At 33.6% G+C, this 20,509-nt stretch overlaps 1 long non-coding RNA gene across 3 annotated transcripts in view; it reads right to left on the bottom strand.

Moving 5' to 3' along the window:
* Window positions 1-225: 225 nt before the first annotated feature.
* The window catches only part of LOC120527540, a 43,442-nt gene continuing 23,158 nt past the window's right edge, over window positions 226-20,509 (bottom strand). For all 3 annotated transcript variants that reach the window (XR_005633358.1, XR_005633357.1, XR_005633356.1), the window contains 2 exons: window positions 1,553-1,783; window positions 226-1,288 (listed from right to left, as the gene is read on the bottom strand). This is a non-coding gene — a long non-coding RNA (uncharacterized LOC120527540). The remainder of the gene's footprint in view (window positions 1,289-1,552; window positions 1,784-20,509) is intronic.

Below are 20,509 nucleotides of genomic sequence, written 5' to 3'. Positions count from 1 at the left end.
TTAGGAGTATAAATAACTCAGCATTGTAATTTCCACAGGTACATTTTTCAGTACAATCCGTTTGACATTATAATTGATATTTACAGTTCAATTACTTTTGTTACTTTTGATTTTTAAATTTCTAAATCAATCACAGTTAAAATTGTTCATTGTATATTAATAGGTTTTGGAAAAAAGAGGCAAAAACCTACTCTTAAGAGCATTTACATTTACAATATCATTGTAATCAGGGCCACATCATTTGTTTCCTTGACCCTCAAGGAAAGGGTCATATAGTGTTTGGCTTTAAGTACCCTTTTGTAAGTGGAAAAACGTCTATTACACTGTAGCATATACTTTAGAACAAGACATGAGAAATATCTGTAACTTTGAATAAAATACATGAATAGTAAACAACATTAGTAAAGCTTCATATAGTTAAAATGAAATACGCAATATATTTTTTATCCTGACACTCTACTAGAAAAAGTACTGCAGGCTATAACTGTGGCATTTGAAACAAAAGTATTTACATTTTAGAGAGAGAGAGAAGAAAAGAAAACAATCAAAATGTGAGGAAGTCAAAGAGACAGTCAGAGACAAGGTGGACAGAAAAAGCTGACATGATGAGACTAGAGTATATCATACTTATATTTGAATCCTTTCAAGAATGCACAAAGAGTGCAACATTTTTCAAATTGAATGATTTTACAAGTGACATTATGATTTTTTTATTTATGAAAACACAAATTAAAACAATGAGCAAGACACACACAAAAAAGAGTACTGAAAGAAAAAATGATGGCATAGAGAAACAGAAAGCCAAGGACACATAAAAATGTACAAAGAGAGACAATACATCAAAAATTTAGTGAACTGTACTTTCAAACTCTTTTTCCAAAAAGCACACTAGAAATGTCTTTCATTTCATAATGGAGATCAATCCTGAAAATAGAGCAATTTAAATATCCTTCGTCAGACTTCTGTCACACTAGTAAACAAAGAGCTCATGAGTATTGAAAGTCAACTTTTTGTTTGCATCATCCATCTCTAGCAAGGCCCTTTGGAAAAACTGAAATGTGTGTTTAAGTTTTCTGGGGTAGCTTAGTTCCAAGGTATAAATGTGGCCCATTAGATAGACACATGCATGTGCCACACTAGGGATATCAAAAAGCACTTAAACTCCTTCAATGATGATCCCAACATTATAGTTGCTGCTGTCACCACTGACTTTGCTGATGACAAAAATGTTAAGAATTCAGTTGTTGAGGTCTTCTTGTATGGCTGTTTTGCCATCAGCATCAACATCCTGAAATCAAGATAAAGTTTATTTTAATTAAACAACAATCAGAGCTTCCATATGCTATAGGAATTACTAAATGCTCAATACTTGCAATTTTTTCCCTTTTTAATAGATTCATACATGTATAATATGTCAAAGTGTGTCAGCAAATGCCCTCAGGCAAATATATTCTGCTATGAAATGTGCACAAACTATTGAACCTGACATTTTCTAACAACACTAACTGTACAGGCATGTAATCATTAAAATGAGAAAAAAGGGACACGTAACTAAACTTAATTGACCCTTCTTCCTCTATAATGCGTTGCTCCTGATAGATGAGTGGTCAATTTAATTTAGTTCAGATCAGTTAGGCTGAAGCCTGTGGAAAATTGAACATTAAAGTGAACTGTTTTAGCCTTATCTTGCCCAATAGACTTAGATCAAATCTTCCTGCCTCTCTTCAAGGCAAAGAATAAGGCCTCAGATGGCTGTCACTCTTCTGAATTCAGCTTTGTTGACCTGCAAAAATATAAAAAATGAAAAATATAAACAATAGATTCATTTCAAACTCTTCAAAACTCTTTTAGTTTTGTAATAAGTAAAAGCACCAGATACTTCTCGGGTCCTGCCAAGTTTTTTTCCAAACAGCTTTTCCCTTCTTCCTGCACATAGCTAAGAGTTTGCAAGTGTAATATTACAGCTTCACCATTAAAACATGCAGCAAAGGCCTCAAAGAAAAATCTTATGGAACTCTTCCTCAGTCTGAGATTAAGACATAGAGCGCATAGTTAGAGACAGAGAGAAATAAAGACATGTGAATATCATTCATGTGCAATCAAAGCTGGGCCAAAAAAAAGTTAATGATGGAAGCTTTAAACTGCTATTATCAATTTTGTTGAAGACAGGGATAAGTTCCATATCTGAGAAGAATTAAGGTTATCAAGCTTTGAAATCAATGGCAGGAAATGTGTTGATAATGACATCTTTTTGATGTACAGTAAATGTTCTGGTCATCTTCTCAATGATAAGTTTCGTGTTTCTATTTTGACTCATATAACAGCTATACTTATTCACTTTTAAGTATTTTTTCAGGCCAGTTACCAGTTAACATGACACTCTGGTAATCCAAAATTTACTATATTTTCTGTGTAATTCTGCACCTTGTATTTTAGACTATAATGCCAAATCTTTAAATGACACTCCTTAGGATGCCCAAGGTGATAGAACGTGGTGGAAAATGATATGGGCAGGAATTGGCCAATCTAAGTAAAATCCCAACTAGACTGTCACTGGGATGTGTGATTCAGTTTTACCATTTTTATGTTGTGCTGACTTCCCTAATAACTTTTATAAAACAGCAGTTAATATGTTTTAGTATAAACATGCTCAGTATTGGTATGTGCAGGACAGTGGCACATTGGTAGCGCTGCTACATCACAGTAAGGAGATCAGGGTTTGCATCCCGGGTCCTCCCAGAATGGAGTTTGTATGTTCTCCTGGTGTTGTCATGGGTTTTCTCTGGGTGCTCCAGTTTCCTCTAACATCCCATGGACATGCAAGTTAGGTAGATTGGTCATACTAAATTGGCCTTAGTGTGTGGTTGCGTGTGTGTATATGTGTGACCACCCTGCGATTACCTTGCACCTTTTGGTGGCTGGGATAGGCTCTGCTGTCACCCACAACCCTATTCAGGGCAAAGCAGGTTAGAAGATGACTGACAGTATTGGTATGGTTTTAAAAAAAATCTGTACTGTGCTACTTTCGTGCATCATTTTATATGTAAGAAAATACAACTCATTAGTCCCAAATTACTAATCTAGGATTACTGCACAATGCTTGGCACTTAATTTGGAATGGAGGCTTAAAATAAGTAGCTGGTGAATAAGTAGCCAGCTTCAGTTTCGTCACTAATGTTATTTGTGTTCACTTTATAAAAAATGATTTAACTTAAATGTAATAAAAATAAAAAAACTGAAAACTTTAAAACAAGAAAAATAATAACAATAATGAAAACTGATTTATGTTTATGTCATGTTTACGTATAGTATTGATTATTCTGCGTCTTGAGATTCAACAGCATTATACAGTAATGGAGCAAAAGCAATATAATGTAATCCATATCAAGACAAGGAAAATTATTTTGAATTGAATTGTACCTTGGAAGCAGTGTAAAGCTCTTAAACAAAACAAGGACACTTTTAAATGATTAAAATTAATAAATATCTCTGCTTTTTTAAAAATAATGTAATTATTAGCAAACAATTCATAAAGACTGTTATGTTCACAAAACTACCTGAAAAGCACAGATAAGATGCACTTCAGATTCGAGAATTAGTAAAGCATGAATCATTAAGTAAATCATAATTGCTTGAATCATGAGTTAGTGATTAATTTTGAATCTGTGATAATCAGTGAATAAAAAGATTCCTGGGTAACGGTAAAGTTCAAATGGACTGCACATGGATGCTTTAAACATCTATCAAAAGAAAGTCATACAAATCACTTTCACGGAGCACTTCTTTTGCTCTGCACTCCGTACAGTCACACTTGACCTGAGAATCTTCAGGCTCACTGAAGAGAGTATTTCATAAATCGCAATTAATTTGTAAATCACTACAACACTGCCTCATTTGTGTTTACAAAACAAGTCTGCTGTCATAACATTGAATGCCAAACCTGGTGGTAAATATATTGAATAGAAACTTTTATTGAATGCTGCACCTACAAACGTACAAAGCCAACAAAACATCAGTGCCTCTTTGCCTTAGCTGCACTCTTTCCATTACTACCGTCATAAATATCAGTATATGACACCCGGGGGGGTGGGGGGCAGGGGGGGTTCAAAATTAATAATAGGCAAAAGTTAAATTTTAATATAATTTGATTGCTTGTGGTTGAGGGTAAATGTAGAATTTCAATAAACCTGGAATAGTAGTCTGAAATAACTAAATAATTGCGTTTATAATGTTCACAGAGTTGTACAGCAGTTTTCTTCCATGGTTGTTCAGGGAGTGGAGTGGATATTAAAGGCTGTCTTTTCTGTGCCCTTTTCAGTTCACAACCCAACTGACATGACATGTGTGATGAAATCACTTGTCACCATACTGAGCATTAGCTCTTTCTCTGCATTTAATCAGACCTTGATGCCCATCATGAATCCTTTCCAAAATGTTTGCTCTCATAGTCTGGAGTATAGCTATTCTGCTTCTTCTTTCAATGGGAAAAATTTCCTAACTATCATTGGGGTAATACTCTGGCTTTGGCCACTCAGATCTGTTTAACTTAATCACAGCATGCATTTTCTCATCTGTAGCTGTAGCTGCTCGAAGCATTCCATTTTCTGAGGGACTGCAAGTATGCAGTCCATAACTGCTGCCACAATGCACTCCACCTCGTCTTTCAATTTTTCAGTTTTTTTTTTTTTTGTTAGAGCTGCATTTAGGAAACTGTGATAGTGTGTCTGCTACAATGAGAGCTTTACCAGGTTCATGTTCTGCTGTTGGCTTAAACCTCATGAGTCACATGAGAAGTCTTTGGCAACATGGTGGGACTTGGTGTAAGTCTTTGCTGTTGATAACAGGCACTAAAGTTTTGTGATCAGTCACCAGCTTGAAGTCTTCCAGGCCATAATGGTACTTTTCAAATTTTTCACAGGTCCAGATGCAAGCCAGATGTTTCTTTTCTGCTTGTGCCTAGCAACTTTCAGCTTATGGGAGTCACCTGGAACTATATGCTTCCATTCTTCTCCCTGGAACTCAAGTAAAACTCAACTAATCATGTAGCTGCTTGCGTCAACTGTGAACTGTGGCTCTGTCAGTGTCATATCTTGTCAACAGCTCTTTAAGGTGCTTACGACTAAATGTTGCTTGGTTATTCTTTAAAAGTTCAAGTAGTTTCTTCTCCACTGCTGAGAGATTAGGCATATACTTCCCCAAATAGCCGACCATTTCAAGCAGTTTCTTCAGCTCTTAGAGGTTCTCTGGTGGAGACAGCTACTTATTTGCCTTTACTTTGCCGAGCTCAGGTTACATGTCTGTCTGATCAATCAGGAGACCCAGAAAACGTAACTGTTTCTGTAGGAAAACACACTTTTCTTTATTCAGCTTCAATCCAGCTGACTCAGTCCTTTTTAAGATATGTATCATGCTACTCTGTGGTACATCCAAACAAAAATATGTCATCCATGAAAACAGTAAATTCCTGTACTGTTCATTACCTAGTGATTTCCACCTTATTGTTAATTTCATTCTGGTTAATTAAAAAGAGAAGTTGAAATCTGAGTTTAAATCTACCATCAGGGCATTCTTGGTGCGTGCCAAAATTTACCTACGCCACCACTCGATGAGATAATCAAGCGTCCGCATGCCAGATTCTCTAAGGGGGCTGAATGCTTGATGAAACAATCGAGAAAGTAGTTGTGGGAACTACTGGGTACATTAAATGACTGGATGTCCATGCACTGTATTGTTAAAGGCATGATTATTTCTCAGTAAAGGAGCTCTATTCATTAAGTCACCCAGGTGGCAATTGAGGATCTTTATCTGGCCTTGGGTAAAACAACAGCACATATTAGTAAACTGAAATAAGAAGCAATAACCACCTTCTCAATTTCAAAGTGAAGTATATGGTGCATTATTATTAATTTTTTAAAAAACACACAGACAGCTGGGACAAGTCATCTGACTAACTGAGACGTTAGTATAAACTAATAACTAAGATTGACCTCAAATTAAGGAATTGTTTGGAATGAAAGTTTGCAGACACTCTAGAACCAGGACTGGACATGCTTGGCTTAAATGTACTATCAAAAAAATGAAATGCTTTTAAGTGCTTAGGCTCCAGTCGGTCTACTGTGGCTCAATATAACAGAGCCATACTTTACGTGCTAATAACTTTGAAACCAATATTCTCACAGATCACATCTACCAAAATGCTTTTTTTTCATTTTATGTAAGAGATCACCAACACCTTCTTATGAGCTGACATAAGGTGGCATTCATAAAATTTAAGACATTACCCAAAGGATATTAAAAAGCTACTTTTAAATTATGAGTCTTTTGACAAATATATTTAGAATTAATAGGAAAGGGGCCCTGGAGAATTTAAGCTTAAAATTTTTAAAGGTAAGATTTTATTCAGCTTCAAGATCACACAGAAAATAGTACATATTATAAATGCAGTATTCTAATTTCAGACTTAGTTACAATCTAGAGGACTAGTGATTTTTAATTAAAACGTTTTTCAATAACAGGGAATAGAGAGACATTAATTTATCCTCCAAGATTAGATTTATTGAATACCAAATAAAAAAAGCATGAAAATAAAGGGTTGACAGATAGGTAGGATATGCCAAAGAATAAAATAGAAAATGTTGCATTTATTTATTTTACTGTGTATATTTTAAGGACATGTCACCATACATCATTTTTCCAGAGACTTTCATTTGAAGCCTCCTTTAACATAATCTTAGTGAGTCTGAGACATTTGGCAGTGTGCTTCTGTGAAGTTGGTCATCAAATGTAACATACCCATCAACTCATTCCTACTAGTTTGTGACCTGCTCTGATAAAATTGAACAGGCTTGATTTTGTCTTTAGTTGTAGGGATGTGCTCTTTATGCATGAAAACCGACAACCAATGAATGCTCATCCAGATGTACAATGCATTTAAAGTAGTGACAAGGAACAAGGAACATGGGGTAGTTTTGGACCTCATAAACAGAAGAGAAACTTCCACAACAGAATGGAAAAAAAGGCCAGAGATTGCAGCTAAACTCTCCATAGCTGTTAGCCCTTCATACAGTGCTAGCTCTGTCAGACAGCACATTATTGGCTATCACGAAATGGTTCAAACACGACAGTGCTGGAAGGTTGGCACTCATTTGGTAAATATGACATGGGCAGCCATTTTCATTCATGTAAGGTGACATGGTCTGGCAACGACATCAGCAACAACAGACAGGAAATGTTTTATTTTTTTTAAGTAATAAATGACAGAATAAAAGAGTGTTGCTCTCTTTCATTTTAAATATGGTTGCATCAGTTTAGCAAATACTGTGTTACTCTACAATAAACATTCCTACCAAATTATATTGTCAGATTACAATAAGAGTCATCTTGTCATGTACATTGTATAATCTTTAAAAAATAATGGCCTGTAAATATCTCAAAAGCTGTTTTTATTACTCAGTGGGTAAGTTCGGATCATATGATTATTCTGAAATCCCTTTTCCAATATGGCACCAAGCTCCAACACATTTTTTTTCTTTTTTTTAGAGAAATCAGATTAATTCATAGTTCTAATGATAAAATGAGCAGCTTAAGCAGTGTTGTGTGTCACTGTGTCATTATTGGCACTAGCTGACTAAATTAATTCAAGGCTTCTGGTGAAAGCTAAGAAATTCTGGAAATAACAGCTCCTTGTTTCTTTACCTTGACATGTCATTAAAAATTTGCATTTTGTTTACCAAGGCTCTAGTTGTTTTTAGAATGATGCCTATATGTAAATTTAAAACCTTTTTTTATTTTTAAATAAAAACCCCTGCAAAAGAACCACCTCTTTCAACCCTCACAAACATATGCAGTTTTTAATATCTGGAAAAAATTTGGACTTAACTTGTTAAGAGATCTTTATATAGACAACGTCTTTGAACAATTACAGTCCAAATTTAACATTCCAGCTACAAATTTCTTTCACTATCTTCAAATCAGGAACTTTGTTAAACAGAACCTTCCAGATTTTCCTCATCTTGCACCCTCATCCACGCTGGAAAAAGTATTGCTCAATTTCAAGGAGTTAGACTCCATCTCTACAATATATAAAATCCTTTTACAATCCCTTCCTTTCAAAGATCCAAGAGGACACTGGGAAAATTACCTCTCAATTAATATATCAGAAAAGGAGTGGAAAGTAGCAATGCAGAGAATTCACTCAAGCTCCATATGCGCAAAGCATACAATTATACAACTCAAAATTATATATCGAGCACATCTGTCTCGACTAAAACTCTCCAAAATGTTTCCAGGGCATGATCCAACCTGCGAACGTTGCAACCAAGCCCCAGCCTCACTGGGTCACATGTTCTGGGCCTGCACCAAATTAACATTATTCTGGACAAAATTTTAATTACCTCTCAGACAGTCTTGGACTCACAATCCCTCCTAACCCATTAACAGCTGTGTTTGGGGTTCTTCCAGAGGGTCTTAAGGTGGAGAAAGACAAACAAATTGTGATTGCATTCACTACACTGTTGGCACGCAGACTTATTCTGATAAACTGGAAGAACCCAAACTCTCCTCTTTAAGTCAGTGGGAAACCGATGTGTTATACTATTTGAAATTGGAAAAAATCAAATACTCAGTTAGAGGATCTGTGCAGACTTTTTCAAAACATGGCAGGATCTAATCAGTAATATTTTGAAATGAGTTTATAAAGCACAGAGAATTTGTTGATTTAGGTATTTTTTACAAGCCTTAAATTTTACACCATTTGGCTTGCTCTCTCTCTCAAGGGTGGGGATCGATCTGTTCTTAGCATAATTCTTTTTTTTGTAAAACTTGATTACTATGTATTGATTATAATAAAATTAATAAATAAAAAAAAAAAAAAAAAATGTTTAAAAAGTAGATGTAAAAAGATATATTCATTATATTATTCATTGTATAAATTCATTAGATAAATTTTAGAAATTTCTGTATATGCACAAAAGATAATTTTAGCCATTTTAAATAAAATTTTCAAAATAATATTTTGGTAAATAAATTATTTGAATGCATATACTGTTTAAAAAGGATTAGTGACAAGAAAGGAAAAAATGAACTAGGCAGATCTTGTTCACTAATTTTACTCTGGACATTTCAGTTGATGACTGACTCATGGAATTGTTAAGGCACTTTCTGTATTATCTTTTAAAATTGTAATGTTTAACATTAGGATAGATCGTGATTCACTAATTTTATCATTTTAACATACAGGGGGAGTGAAAAAGATCTCTTTATGAAAATGGACAGAAGATCCAAAAATAATAATCATGCTTTAATAGATCTTAATTTGAGCATGTGTAAGTACCCTTACAAGCGTTGGCGTTGCTAAACTGCTTGCGTGACTGTGCCAAAAAAATACACAAGGGGAGAGATCAAGATAACGATTGGCCTTCCATCAACCTTTCTCCAGGTGGTGGAAAGTGTTTAAGTGGGAGGAAAGCAGACTGTCTGTCCTCCTTCAAATTTTTTTCAATAAAGATCAAGAGTGTGCTGATCATTTGATTTGCTTTTTATCCAGTCATGCCTATATTAGGTTATACTTCTCCAAGAAAAAGCAGTAGTTGGGTGAGCAGCTTAGCAAGGCTTCTGATTGCAAGCTAAAAATTCCACACCCATTGAGGAAACTGGACATCCTCAATAAGAAAAACATTCTTCATTGTGCAAAACAGAAAGGAACATTGATAGATAATAGCAAAAGAATTACACAAAGGTTTTTCGTTATAGTGGCTTAGACATAGGATGTATTTAAAATTTTGGTTATTACTGTCAATTGTCTACTTAAAAGGAAATAATATTTACTCCTTCATTGAAATATTATCTGTTCAGATAATCCAGAAAATATGGCTTAATTCCTTTTATGTAATTTTTTACTTTTAACACACAATGCAATTTTAGGTCTTAGACATTTTCTGTTTCTTAATGTGTCATTTAGTGGGGGAATGTGCTGGAAAAGAATTTAGCATTCCATAAGGCAAATGGAGGAAAAGGAATTAATGTGCTGATTTAATGATACTCTGTATTATTATAATACTGTATATCATTTCCTTAAGAAAATAAAACAAAAAAACTAAACATTAAAAAAATGCAGATACACAGTTATTCAAATATGATATTCACCTCTTCCGATGTCCAAGATGGATTAAATGAAAGACTCCCAGTTTTGCTCACTTTAGCTGGCAGATAAGTTTTTCGATGTGGCCATTCTGCTGACATTTTGCATATTTGCAGGTGTAAAGATTGTTATATTGCTTGAATGAGTTATTCTAAACATCTTAATACCCACAATGTGACAAGAAATGAAAAATAAGACCATATTCATATATACACCATTGTAACATTTTATGTAGCAGCATTTGTTGATGTGCTGTGGAACTGCACAATGTTGGCATGAATGAGCACATAGCCCAAAACATGAATAAAAGAAGAAATCTCTAATAATTGCATAGAATGAACCAGAAAAATGACAGAATGCCTTTTAGGATATTACCAGCCTGCTATATTGGTTTATTTAAGAAACAGTATTGGTGAGTTTAAAGGCAATATTTGAAAACACCTTAATGGGAAGAGCAAAAATAGAAGGTGGAAAACAATAACAAAAAAGCCTACAAAAATAGAAAAGGGCCCTTCACATGTAATTAAAAATAACCTCTTAGTGTAATGTTATGATAATATGTAAGTTGTGTTAGAACAGTAACTGTGTGTTAATGTTTACAGATTGTATTCATTAGGGGAAGAGTTTAAAAAAAAGTCAGGGACATGTGAATTCTGAATTGTTAGAACATCTTTGAATGATTTGAAGTACTACTAATTAAATCTGGTTTGGCTAAATAAAAGAAAGACAAAGAGAATTATTTATTTAGAAAACAATTTGGTAACACTAGTTTAGGTATACTGAAAAGTAGCTATTAATAGTCTATACATATGTTATTAGTTGTTAATAATAATAAACAAATACTAGAAACATTAAAACTCCTAAAATATGTTATTGTTATAGGCTCTGTTTAATATTATCAATCCATCTGTCCATCTTCTAAACCTGCTGTATCCTTAGCAGTGGCGTGGGAAAGCTGGAGTCTATCTCAGCAAGCACAGGGCGCAAGGCAGGAACAACCCTGGACTGGTTGTTAGTCCATCACAGTTGTTTTATATTATGCTAAATATAAATCAAACTATTCAATATTTATTTGTAACAGATTGCCCTGAGAAAATATTTATGAACTTTAAGCCATGCTACAAAGTATTATAGTGCTGCATAGAGCTTGTCAGAATCGACTAAATTGATTATTGCTCATTTCATTACTCTCTTAGGTAGCTCTCTGTCTCTAGAAGGACAGTTTGCTTAGCCATGCTTAAATAGGGATCCTTTGACTGTGGCAGGCTTTTCCCTTTTATAAGATCCCTGCAGCTGGCACTGAAGCTGCTTTTTTGAATAATGGAATGCCAGGTCGCCTCCTGCTGACTAAGTACTAATGTCATCCACAGGCTGATGTGAAGCTCAGCTTTATTTAACAGCATTTTTACTTACCTGCTTTACAAATAATAAAAGCCCATTAAGAGTATTATTACATTATTTATTTAAAGTTTGTTTAGGATATATGAATATTTCCAAAATCTTTAGGTGTCATGGCAGCTGGAATCAAATCCCAGTTCAAATGGAATGTATAAGACATCTCATTTTGAATTATGAGGCTAAAATCTCCAATTTCCACAGACTGAACTGACAATAATATACTTGTATGCAGACCAGACAGAGTCACTGCACAGGCTTTCTTGTCTCCTCTGAAAATGTATTTGGATACAGCATTTGCCTCTCAGTAATACATGTTGTTGGTTAGTACTATTATAAATACATTCTGCTGACAGGTGATTTACAGCATTTGAGATGCAATTAAGTACATTTCTTTTGTTTTTTCCAATTGGAACATAGGCAGGTGAAATGACTTGCTCATGAATGTGTCAGTAGCAGGATTTAAACCCACAACTTCAGGATCCAAAGTCTTAATCACTACGCCACAAACGTGGGTATATTTTAATCTTTGAAAATTCCACTTTTATTCTTTTAACTTTTTGTTAAGAAGACAACAAATTTTAATTAGACTTCCAGTATAGACTACTGATTATATATGACAACAAAATTCATCTAGGGCTGCTGTCTAGCAGCTTCACATTCTTTTGAGCAAAATCACAATGTTAACATATACAACAAAGATGACTAATAATGTCATTCTAAGAAGGGAAAATATAATAATTAATAAAATATTTGCAGACTGTTAATATATCCATAGAAGTAGAATGTTATCAATACCTTACTTTAAAATGAAAAATGATAAATTAGTAACATAACTTGAGATAACCTTAAATAAAAAATGTGGTAATACTTAATAATTAATAACATTAATTGAGAACATGTATGTCTTCTTGATTGAGCAGTAATGATATAGGTCTTTTATTTTAAAATCATATATATCTAGATAGACAGAGACACACAGTTTTTGTAATAATACATTGTTCACAATGGGTGGCTATTTTTAAAATTTAGATAAATAAATTACTTTCAGAGTTGTAAGTTAGTGTACTTTCAATAAAAGGAGTTTGGGAATTTATGAAAAATTAACATTAATGCATTTATCTCATTCATTGTTTGTATTCATGTAAAATTACAAAAAAATAATTTTGCTTAGAAAATATATTACATATATCTAGTACTAATGTTAAAATGCTTTGTTAAAGGTTTTATGTATTAAGAATAACATACTTTATTAATAGGTATTAGCCAATGATTCCTTATTAATTTGATTTTTGACTTCACTAAAATTTGTTCAACATACCATTTCAATAAGGATCAATTGTGTATTTTGAATTTTTGTGCTGGATGAAACTCAATATATATTTGTATACGTTTTTGAATGGCAATTAAATGACTTTTGATTTTAACTTAAATATAAAGAGATTCATATTGCCTCTGGCTAACTTTGCCTAACCTGTAAATCTATGCTTTATATTTTACCTGTCATGTGTAATGTCATCCTAAGCAATGAACACATAATATGATTTATATGTTAGGGAGATAATTAAAAGTCAGCAATAAACTGCAATACAGTATTAAATTACAGAGGCTCTAAAATATTCTTTGCAAAAAGGTTAAAGGCCAAATGTTTGCATTTGCAGGGGAAAGTCTCTCAAGAGACGGGAGCAATTTACTATTAAAAATAGAAAAACAAGAAGGATGAAGGATTTATACTGGAATGGATAAAATTGCATTTTGCTCATTCTAAATTTAGGTGTTTTATTTATTTGACTGCTGATCAAAATTTCTGATCATATTAATCAGTCTTTAGAATGTCTTCTTTCTCTTTGCTCTTTGTGACTTCATTTAGCTTTTCACTTCACCTTGAAAGGTGTTTCATTTGAATGACTGAATTACTATACATTTTTGTTTTAGTGATTTATATGGCCTATTGGTATTTTAGACAGAGGACTTGTAGGAATCAAGGATTTGTTTAAGCAGTGTGTAATGTAGTACAAATTTCTCAGCAGATGCAACACCAAGCAGAATATTTATGGTTTGCCTCGAATAAAACTAATGATACACCAGGGCTCTATAAGATACAAGTATTTTCCTTTACTGTGATGTATCACCATTCTGAACAATTGATTAGGCAGCTTCATTATTGTTTTTGCAACCGCACAAAAGCTATTAATGCCTACGCTTGCTCCCTCTGAGACAATTTTCAATAACTTGTAACGCAAGTAATCAGAATGGATACAACATAAGTGTATACCTTTCCCAAAAATATAATGAGTTCCAGGTAGCTGCTATTTGGATAATATAAACTATAGGGCATCCCCACTGAATCCTCAATATTTTTTAATATTGGAATGAATAAGAAAAGGCAAATTTAGTCCCTAAGCTAGACCTGGTCACAGAAGTCAATAGAGAGCCATTCTGATGGTTTGCCAGCAGCCAATAATGAACCTTTATTAGATTAAACTTGAATCCGCTACAAGCAGAAAACCATATTAGGCAGCTAAAACAAAACTTTGATGTACTGTAGGTTTTCATCCTGTTTTTCTGTATATGTAGTATAAATAGAAAATAACAGGCTGCAACATAGTACTGCGCAGTATGTTAATGTTTTTATTTTTTATTTTTTAAAAGATATTTTTTTCTTGCTGCATAATTTAAATTACTATATGAAAGAATAACTGAAACAATACATTTAAAATGTAATTGGTAAGTAAGTTGAGTCGTTCCGGATTTCTCTTATTAATTTCTAATTTTTATAATATGATAATAGATGATACTATGTAGACATAAAATTCATTAAACAACTTTGACACATGTTTTAATAAATTAAGTCTGTTTCTTGCTAGAGATTAAACTGTGTTTTCTTTCCTTCAGTCATATTCCTTGCTTAACGAAGATCATAATAATAGTTGGAGAACACTTTTGGGAATCTAAACACGTAAACAACCGTTTAAGTATAGGGTTTCAGTCACTTTTGGGTATGTATTCAAATTAATTTCTTAATTTATCAACATTGGCAAAATGGATTATTGAAGAATAAAATAATACAACTAATTTAACAACAGCAGATTATGAGTATATGTGTGTGTGTTTGTATATAAATATAAATGTATTTATATGTGTGTATTTATATGTAAAAATTTAAAAAATATTTATATATATATATTATATACACACAGACATATATACAATTTTCACAGGTTTACTGAGACATACTTTAATTTAAAACACTTAATGAACCAAATAATTCCAGAAGATTTGGTATTTAAAATAATCTTGAATAAACAAAACTGATATTTCACTACTGCTGACCTAGTTATTTTTGTACATGAGGGAATGCTTTCTGTGCTTATTGCTTGTTAAAAACAAGGCCTTCAAATCTCATGTGATTCAGTAACAGATTGTACAACGTGAATGTGAATTCCTTTATAACACTAATTTAATGGATAATGGTTGGTACTGTACACCTGCAGTGGAAAAAGTCAATATTACTGAATAATATTTAATCTGGAATATTTAGACAAATGTTTCACAAAAGGTTAATTGTCTATATGGAATATCTCATTATCCCATGTAATTATTTTTTACATCCACTTTTTGATAATGGTTGCATGCTGGGATAACCTATAGACTGGGTGCTGTTCTAATATATGGTGATTATTTATACACACTCATGGTATGTTCTTAGACTGTGTTAGATGACATTTATACCCAGTGGAAATGATAAAAGAGAACATGCAAACTACAGTATGAACTGACTGCTGGTATTAAACTGTTGTCCTGGCAGAGTAGGATTGCTAAATAAACCTTACAAAGTCCTGGCACCCCTAAATAGATATTAAATGTATACATTGTCTAAGGCATTATGTAAAATTCTAGGATATTCTATAACATAAAAAGTATATTAAAGCATCAAAAACTAAATTTTAGTTTATAATTAGTACAACATCAGTTTTATTTTAGAGTTCAGAATGAATATGTTATAATTCCAAATAGTAATAGATACTTTAACTGAACTTTGACTCCCAAATGATGTTCTGTTTTTAAATTCAGAATTGATTGTGAACAGGTGATGAATTAATTTAATCGTAGTTTTTAATATTTTTAGTGAACAAGATCTTTGAGCAATATTCCAGTTTGTTCAGTAGAAAAGGGCTCAGTTTATACACCCTACAAGAGAGTAATGGCAAGATAAATTAATATTTAGAGATATTTCAGAACAAATTTCAGTTACCTAAAGTGCAATTTTAGGTATATGAAACTCATTTCAGGATATCTCAAAATAAGTTGCCAATCTGATATAACTTGCCATGTATTTCAAGATATCCCCAAACACATTTCGAGATATCTCAAACTGAAATGTTTCAATAGGACTTGCTATGTATTTTAAGATATCTCTGTGTATTTAATCCAATGTAGGAACTTGTGTGAATCAATCCTTTTAGCCTTGGGAACAATGTAGGAACCAACCCTAGTAGGGGGGACTCTTCATTGTAGGCCCCTCTCATGTACAGACACCCTCACTCAGGTAATTCTAGTTTAGAATTGGCTATGCACATAATATGCATTTGTTTGGGATGTGAACATAAAACATTGGTACCAAGACAGAGATGAAGAGAAGGCACAACCTCTACAGAGATAATAACTGAGTGTGTTAACCTCCTAAAGAAATACATGTTATTTTTTGCAGCTATAAGTTAATTTGTTATGATCAGGTTCAATTTGTGCATGGTTGGGGTACTTTGATGGACTGATAAAGCATTGAGAGTTGGTTGCTGCCTTGCACTTGTAAACTATCTTGATATTTCATTTTGCCTATCTCACACTTATTCAGTCTTGAGTTTAATGGGGGATGTTTTATTCATTAATCATTTCTTTTTAACCAGAATCTGTGTGTTACAGAAGTAGAATGGACATTGCTATACTGTACATTGTAGTTGCTAGCATTTGTGGATGCACTATGAACATAGTAGTGCTTCACACCCAAACAGAATAAGCCCACAAAAATTCAAAGAAATGGATACAATTTTATTTTATTAAAGGTCATGTCAGGTTGGGGAGCATGCACTGGTGCAGTGCATTGCTGCACCCACAACATGACAAAATAACTCGGAATCCTGTTTGTCAATCCGCCAGGCAGCTATACAGTCCAGTCGCACCCCCCAGAAATGCCCATCTATCTGCCACAGCTAGGTGTTATAAGGGTGTCCCGTTGGCCTTGTCCAGCTGCTTGGAACCTCAACAATGAGGATCCTATAAGCCGGAATACCCTCAGGGAATCGTGCCACATGGCTATAATGCCATAACTGACACTCCCTCACAATGCAGGTAATGTGCCTCATTTAGGACTCAATGAGCAACCATTTATTCGATACAAAGTCAAACCAGTGGTACCCAAAGATTCCCTGAACCGACACAGTACAGAAGGTGTCCACTTTTCGTCTCAGGTCACTGGACAGCGTCCATGTCTCACAAACATATTGCAAAACAGGAGGTACCAAGACTGTAAAGACTTGGACTTTTGTCCTTTTGAAAAGATATCAGAAGTGCCACACACTCATTTTTAGCAACCTTATTCTCAGTGGGCCCCCAACTGCACAGCCTATCATGGAAAATGGGGAAGATATGGAAGGGACAGTCGACAAATAATGACTAGGCTTGTTGAGCATGCTCATTGCATTGAACTCTCCAAAGGGCCTCCTTGCCCGCTCTTCATTTGCTTTCCACAGTGCAAAGTCCTGCCTCTTCTATTATGCTTTTGTGAAACCTACTTGTGTACCTTTTAACAAGGGGCCTCCAAGCTTTATATAGCTTAGGGCCTGACCAACTATACAACTGGCACTAGAGTCAGATATCACATTTTTGTTTGCTAAATATTCTGTAATTGGGTGGTTGTAATATTTGATTAAGGTTTGCTGAGACTGCTGTACCTCTCTTTGTATGGGTAGCACATTCGGGCATAAGCTGTAGGCACATGCATGGTACTCTTGCTGCGGTTTACTGAGGATCTGTTTGTCTATGAAAAGCAAAGGAGGAAAATACCATATGCAAAATACGCAGGGTGAAATAACCTTTTTCAAGGTAAATGTGAAACCGTGAACTAATCTGTAATTGAGTTTCTCAGAATGTTTTTCAGTTCTGAGGATTGGCAATGTGCTATGGAAACTTGTTTAGGGTGGGATGGAATAACTATTGTATTTGTTGATTATTAACATGGTTCCATTAGAGTTGCCTTTTGAGATAAAAAATACCCTTTATTTGAGATTCATTTTAATAATATGGTTCATCTCTTAGAGGAGGGAGACCCTACATCCAGCCTATTAACTCCACCCAAGTAAACACTGTCTGTTGTTGTAAGTTGACCTATGAATAAAAGTCTGTAGATAATCAAATTTCTACTGAATTTTCATTTTGGTTTAAAAGCTAGAGAGATGTTGTATTCATACTTAACAGAAATGGGACTAACGTTGTGAAGAAACATATTATATGCTCCTTAAAAACATATAATTAAAATGGTGAAAGCTTCATGCTAACAGTTTGTCAAGTATATTTAAAATTAATTGCCAAGTATAATACAATAAATGGGCATTTGTATTTGAGTGCAATGATAGTGTGAAATACTATGTTCAAACACATGGAGGAAATCTAATCTCTAGCTAAATTAAGAGTCAGAGCGATGTTTCAGAAACTAATCAATATGTGAGGATTAGTATAACATTAAAGAGTTACTCTATAGGCCAAGTCCAATGTCACAAAGTCTTTAAGTGGCAAAAAACCCTATGTAAAGTAAACCGTAGCTGTCAATACTGTCCCTTCTGTTTATTTAAGATTATTTCCTTCTTCTTGCCATCATCAGGCTTTCAGACTTGTCTGTTTGTACAGCAGGATGAAAACACATCGGATATATTGCATTGTTGTTCAGACATATCACTGAGAGTGCAGGAAAGCAGAACTAAACTCCATGGTAATTGATTGTCTTGCTTATTACGGGCTACCTACTAATATTTTTTATCAGAGGTGTTTCCAATATCAAATTTTCCACAATTCCTTATAGTCCATCGTTGAAACGGTCGATACCTCGCTTCAGAGAATGATTATATTTGTACAGGTGATGGTTTTGTAGTACTTTTCTAAATGTAAGAATGTAGTCTAAACTAAATGTACTGTATGCATAGTTACAATTAATGTTTCCTTGTTGGCTAATTAAAAATGCATATTTTCTTATTTACATGAACTGAGGTCACATTCAAATAAAACCCTCAAATATGCTTTTAGACTAAACCTTATAAATTCATAAAACTATCATTTTAATTTAGGCATGTTAACAATTATTGAAAATGTAAACACTTTTTCCAGCATTACTATACATTAGGCAGAATGAAGCTTTCATAGCACACACACACACACACATATATATATATATATTGGAAACCTGTTGTTATCTTTAGCATTGATATAACACTACTTTACCGCAAAGATGTTGGAGTTCCATTTATACAACACAGGCTTCTGACTCCAAATCTTGCTACTAATCAGGTAGAGGCCTGTTTTTTTTTTAACTGAGGCAAATGTTTTGTATGCCAGAATGAACAGGGAAGAAATATACTTAGCCAAATATTACATTAAATATATTTGTATTAAGTGCTTTTCCATTTAAGAGCTCAGTGTGCTATGCAGTAACTATAAAGGCAGCATGAATAAAAGAGATTTAATATAAACACAAAACAAAATTATGAAATGTACTGTAACGAGAGAAGCATCATGCAGCAATTTAGAAAACATACATTTTTCAGTTCTGTAGCCAATGTTCTAGGATCTTTAATAAACAATGAGAGGTTTGATTTTACAGATTATCTCATCTAAATGGTCCCACAACTGTCTGCAGAATATAACCTGTTATGTTCAGGGTATGTATCCTTTTTTAAATTATAATCCAAGAAGGAAGAGCTTTGCCAGTCAATCTATACACAGATCAGTTTTTCTATTTTTCAAACTTGCTTACATACTAAATATGGCAAGTTTATCAGAATATTTCACAAATGTTTGAAAGGGGGTGGATCAAGAAACAAGATGATATAGCATCATAGAATAGCTAACATATACCTTACCCTTGGCCCATTTATAACTTTCCACTGAAAAATGTTGTCTAAATGTACAGTATATTGTCTATCTATTCTGTATTTTTCTGTTCACGATAAAGGGAAAGATAAAGTCTGTCCCTGTAATAATGAACTTAAATTAAAAAGCAAGAATGAGAAGGCACATAAAGATGCCCATACACCCTCACAATTAACTTGATGCCAAGCCTTGACCTGTAGGAAGGAATCTATTTGAATACTGAGAGAAGAAGGAAAAAGTAACATTTTCTAATATGAGCATTAATGGCTTGTTATGAAGCATCATTTAATAATTTATTACTATATAATGCAAACAAAGCCTTTTTAAGGTCTTGTTATATTTAAGTGATTAATAGATGCATTATAATTAGCCCCATTCTAAAGTGTCACTTGTGCTTTATAAGTCTGATCAAGATAAAGGTGTTTGTTTGTATTACAACATAGACATGTTGATCAATCACATTTATAAAAAACAAACTTTTATATAATACCTTCCCCTTTGCAAGTATTTCAAAAAAGAAAAAATAACAGTGATAATAATAAAAATCTTGTTCATACAGTTGAAGTTGCTGTTTCTGCAGAAGATATGGTTAAATTACATTCCTCTATATGCCCATGAATGCATGGCATATGTGAATCCATTCACTCCATCCATCACTCATTAGTACTTAACACTAGTAAAGCCTTTCTTAAGGTCTTATTCCATGTCAGTAAGTGACAAAGAGGCACCTTATTAGTCTCTACTCTAATGTGTCATTGGTGCTTCATAAGTCTAATTAAGAAAGAATAAATTGTTAATGTAAAGTAAAATAGGAGTAACTGACAAATACTAGCACAT

Source organism: Polypterus senegalus, chromosome 4, assembly GCF_016835505.1.
Source record: "Polypterus senegalus isolate Bchr_013 chromosome 4, ASM1683550v1, whole genome shotgun sequence".
NCBI lineage: Eukaryota > Metazoa > Chordata > Cladistia > Polypteriformes > Polypteridae > Polypterus > Polypterus senegalus.
This window is presented reverse-complemented; position numbering and strand designations above follow the sequence as displayed.